This window comes from Akebia trifoliata, chromosome 15 (genome assembly GCF_017979445.1).
Source record: "Akebia trifoliata isolate Shusen 1 chromosome 15, ASM1797944v1, whole genome shotgun sequence".
NCBI classification, from domain to species: Eukaryota; Viridiplantae; Streptophyta; class Magnoliopsida; order Ranunculales; family Lardizabalaceae; genus Akebia; species Akebia trifoliata.
In genome coordinates, this window is record NC_141389.1 from 19,603,568 (window position 1) to 19,608,610 (window position 5,043).

General features: G+C 35.5%; 1 pseudogene; it reads left to right on the forward strand.

Annotated features, from left to right (window-relative positions):
* The first annotated feature begins 1,194 nt into the window (after positions 1-1,194).
* LOC147384524 (L-type lectin-domain containing receptor kinase S.4 pseudogene) lies at positions 1,195-3,453 on the forward strand (annotated as a pseudogene).
* The last annotated feature ends 1,590 nt before the right edge of the window (positions 3,454-5,043 follow it).

Consider the following 5,043-nt stretch of genomic DNA (forward strand, 5'->3'; position numbering starts at 1 on the left):
AAAATTAAGAATATATTAATCTTTTTTACAATAAGTACATTTATTATGTCATTAATAAATGCATTTATTATGTTTTTATTGATTGTCAAAGCATTTATTACAACAAAGACTTTTAATTTAAAATGCTTAAATGCTTATGATATTTATTATGTAAATAAACAGTTATTGTGTAAAAGACTAATATAACCTTGTCTTTTTCATTTAAAGACAAAACGATGAGGGATATTATTAGGAAAAATATATTGGATAATATTAACGTCCCCATGAGGTCTTGGACGTTAGCATATCCCTTCTTTATTAAAAAAAAAAAAAATCATGTGCATATATTTTTAAAGGGTTGGCATTTATTGACTTCTAAAAATGACTCATAAAAAATAGATTATCCCAACTCTTTAAATACAAAATTCAATGATTGAGATTTATGAGCATCTTGATTAAATAAATCTCAAATAGACTTATTTCGAGGAGAAATCTCAACCATTGAAATTTGCATTGAAAAGATTGGGATCATGTGTTTTTTTAATTTATCATTCTTAAAAGTTAAAAAGGATAACATGTGTATATATTTGTCAATCCACCGTTTACTTCGTATATCCATGAACTTTTTCAAGTCCAATCACAATGTACGAAGGATGAAAGGTAAGTGAGTGGGGCTGGAGTAACATTGAAATGGACATCGTTTGGGACATTGTTATTTAAAGGACCATAGATGTTTCTCAATCGTATCTCGATGAATAGAATTATGATTTTATAACTCATCCACGTCATCAATGTCTAAAACGATGTCAACTTCAATGTTACTTTAGCATTTTTCAAGGTGGTAAGGTAAAGATGCAGAAAATACTAACCACAACCCGAGACCGAGGCTAATCCATCAACATAACCGTTAGGATTTAAGTAAAAGTCACAGATTACCACGCGATACGTCTTTATGGTAATCTCCAACATCCTAAAGATTATGTTTATGGCTAGCGTAAACCCGCTTTCAGCCTAGTATTTTCAAAAATAAAACTCTGGTTTCATTAACGTAAGTGGGGGCCCACTAGAAGTAGGGCCAGTAACTTTTCGCTGTATTTCTCTGCAACGTGTTAATCCATTTTGACTAGTGGGTTTTCGTATTGCCACGTGTCACATTTTCACTGTCATTTTGTCCTTGTTCAATTATATATTTCAGAGCTCAGGGATTCTTTAAGCGCCTGCGCAGCACAATCTCTCTCAAGTCTCACCACCAACCTCAAGATCGAGACCTCCAGAAAACTCGATTTTATACTCTCTAATGGCGATTTTACTCTGTTTTTTCTGGATTTTTGTTTTTCTTTCAAACCCAACTTTAATTTTGTCCCAATTCAACGAGTTCTTCTACAATGGGTTCAAAGATGTTGATAAAAACATTAGCTTAAATGGAGTTGCAGAGATTCAGAAAAATGGGATTCTTCGATTAACGAACGACAAAAGTCTATTAGTCGGTCGAGCCTTCTACTCATCTCCTCTACAGTTCAGAAACGCTATTACAGGTTCAATTTTCTCTTTTTCAACCTCTTTTGCTTTCGCTATTGTTCCAGAGTACGAAGAACGTGGAGGCCATGGCCTCGCTTTCGTTATCTCTCCAACTCAAGAATTCAAAGGCGCTCTTCCAAGTCAGTACCTTGGATTGATTAACTCGAGCGATATGAAGAATTTCTCGAATCAATTCTTGGCGGTTGAGTTCGATACAGTTCAAGACTTTGAATTTGTGGATATAAACGATAATCATGTTGGGATCGATATGGATAGCTTGCAATCTTTCGTGTCTGCCCCTGCATATTTCAATGAGAATTCGAAGAAACAAGACATTAATCTTAAAAGTGGGAAGAAGATTATGGTTTGGATTGATTACGATTCGGCCGAAAAATTTCTCAATGTTACAATTTCACCCACTTCTACAAAACCCAATTTACCGATTTTGTCAATCCAGGTAGATCTGTCTTTATTTCTCCATTCCTTCATGTACGTGGGCTTCTCGGCTTCAACGGGTCTACTCGCGAGCTCGCATTATATCTTTGGATGGAGTTTTAAGATTAATGGGTCAGCTCAAACCCTAAATCTCTCTTCGCTGCCTTCGCTTCCCAGACCCCCAGAGAAGCATACAAATACAACAATGGTGATTATAGTCTTGCTATGTGTTGTAGTCTACATGTTAGGGATCATATCTGTAACAATCCATCTCGTAGGGAAAATCAAGAATCGTTGTGTAACCGAATCATGGGAGCTCGATATTGCCCCCCATCGATTCTCTTACAAAGAATTGAAGCTCGCAACAATGGGTTTCAGAGAAAAAGATCTTCTTGGGTTCGGTGGATTCGGTCGAGTTTACAAAGGAACACTCCCAAATTCAAATACCCAAGTTGCAGTCAAGCGAATCTCTCATGAATCGAAACAGGGTTTACGAGAATTCGTTTCTGAGGTTGAGACTATGGGTCGTCTTCGTCACAGAAATCTCGTTCAATTACTAGGATGGTGTCGTAAAGGAGACAATCTTCTCCTCGTTTACGATTTCATGGCTAATGGAAGCTTAGATAAATTCATCTTCAATGTTCAAAAACCGATTCTGAGTTGGCTACAAAGGTTCAAGATTATCAAAGGTGTGGCTTCTGCTCTTGTTTACTTACATGAAGGGTGGGAAAAAACAGTAATCCACAGAGATGTAAAAGCGAGTAATGTGTTATTAGACTCTGAGTTAAATGGTCGACTCAGCGATTTTGGACTCGCTAGGTTATACGAGCACGGATCGAATCCGAGTACGACTCGGGTGGTGGGGACAATGGGCTATCTTGCGCCGGAGTTAGCAAGAACAGGTAAAGTTACTACAAGCACTGATGTGTATGCGTTTGGAACTTTGATGCTTGAAGTCACGTGTGGTAGAAAACCCATTGAGGAAAAACCTTTCGTTGATGAAGTGTTTATTTTGATTGATTGGGTTTGGGAGAAATGGAGAGATGGGAGACTGTATGATGTTGTTGACCCAAGATTGATGGGAGAGTTTGATGAGGGACAGGTTATGTTGGTGTTGAAATTGGGTTTGATGTGTTCGAGCTGTGCGCCTACGACTCGTCCTAGCATGAGACAGGTTGTTAGGTACTTGGAAGGAGATGCTCTCTTACCAGACGTCTTAAGTGCGCCTGGGGACTATGGAGGGCAGCATCAAGGGTTGGATTATTCTCCATATTCGTATCCGTGGACTTCGATTTCTTTAATGGAAGTTGGTGATGGTCAGGGACAAGGTGAGGGTGCTTCTGCTTCTCCTCTCTCTCTTCTTTCTGCAAGGACTTAGGGATGAGAAAGAGAGAGAGAGGGGAAGGAGAAGAATGAGGTTTGGCTATAGGTCCAAATGATCAAAGTAAATGTTTAACAAACTCTTTGCTGGACTAATAGATAATAAAATAAAATGATGAGTTTAATTTTGTGGTGTCTTAATGTTTTGATATCAAATTGATTTTGTGAACATGTATGTGGGTAGGTGGTGAGCCCCAAATCCCTTATTTTGGAACTTTGTTGATTTTGTTGTTGATTTTTATCTAAGAAATAGTAATATTTTTAAAATTAACAAAAGTAATTTATAACATTGGACTATTTAATAGTTTGCAAAATCATTGGACAGTAACATTTTAATTTTCTGTAAAAATACATAAGCTGTTTTTTTTTTAAATCATTCGATTGTCCAATTATTTATCTCGAGAATTGTAAAGATGAAGTTAAAAAATTGGACAGTCCAATGTTTTAAATTATTATTATTTTTTTAATTATAAGATATTTTATATATTTTTAGTAATAAACAATAAAATCAATGTCGTTTTAGTATTTCTTTTTCTTATTAAAGAATGCTAGAATGTATTCACTATAATTCCTAGCATTTGATAATTTAAGGGGGAAATGAATGCCTTTGGATTTGAAATTATTATTTGATAAAGACATGGCTTCTCAAAACTTGCTTTTCACTTCCAGTGTTCAGGGAAAGTTGACTAACTTAAGTTACAAGATTATCTTATGATAATGTCCAAATTAATAAAAATATCAAAATGTTCGGAAAAACAAGTTATTTCTAAAATGCCACCCAAGAGCTCATTTGCAAGTGTGATTTTAACTGCACTTTCCCAGACATTTGTTCATGTGTCATTTTATTGCTTGTTTTGTTTTGTTTAATTGAATTAATTGATAAAACCCTAGTTCTTTTATCTAATGATTCGCGAAAGTGATCCAAGTGTTAAGGTTGGGACCAATTTTATTGATGGGTTTGACCTAACAAATAAGATTTTGGTATAATGTTGTTGATGCATCCAATCACGTTGGTTGACAAACTGAGACAAACATGCATGATTAACAAACATTTATTTTTTGTTGGCAAACCTGTTTTTAATTAGATTTCGTAACTCGATGATGACGAGCATCGAACCGTGTCATCATGCATCGGCTTTTATGAAAGAAGCCATGACTATTAAAACTAACTGATGAGGATATCCACAATGCAAGGAGTTTGTGTATGAAGGAAAAAATGGCACATAGTGTAGTTTCTTGAGCCTCTTCATTCATGAATGTAATTTTGGGCACTTAATGGATTCAATCATGGTTGGAAACCATGTTTCTCATCTAATGTTGGCATCCATGGAGGTCAAGTTGATGCTTTGATATTGATTTATGCAAAATCGATTTTTTTTCATATATATAGATGAAAATGAAGTTTCGATTATCTAGCAACTTCCGATTACACCAAGAACATAGACCAATAACATTCTACTAGACATAGGTCGATAAGTAAATGTATTATCAAGATAGCTATCATTAAAAACCGGTTGTTGATCTATTGGCCAATGGAGGATAGTTCATACTTGGAGGGAGGCGATCTTAGTGACTGAGACTCTAGAAAAGTTTGTTGTAATAAATCAATGTTCTTTTGTTTATGATAATGCTGCTATATAGTCTTCCTCAGATAGTCTGTAAATGTCTAGTAGGAGATAGACTTAACTTACCCTAATTCAGAGCTGTAAATAAAGAAGATTCCCCTTCGTA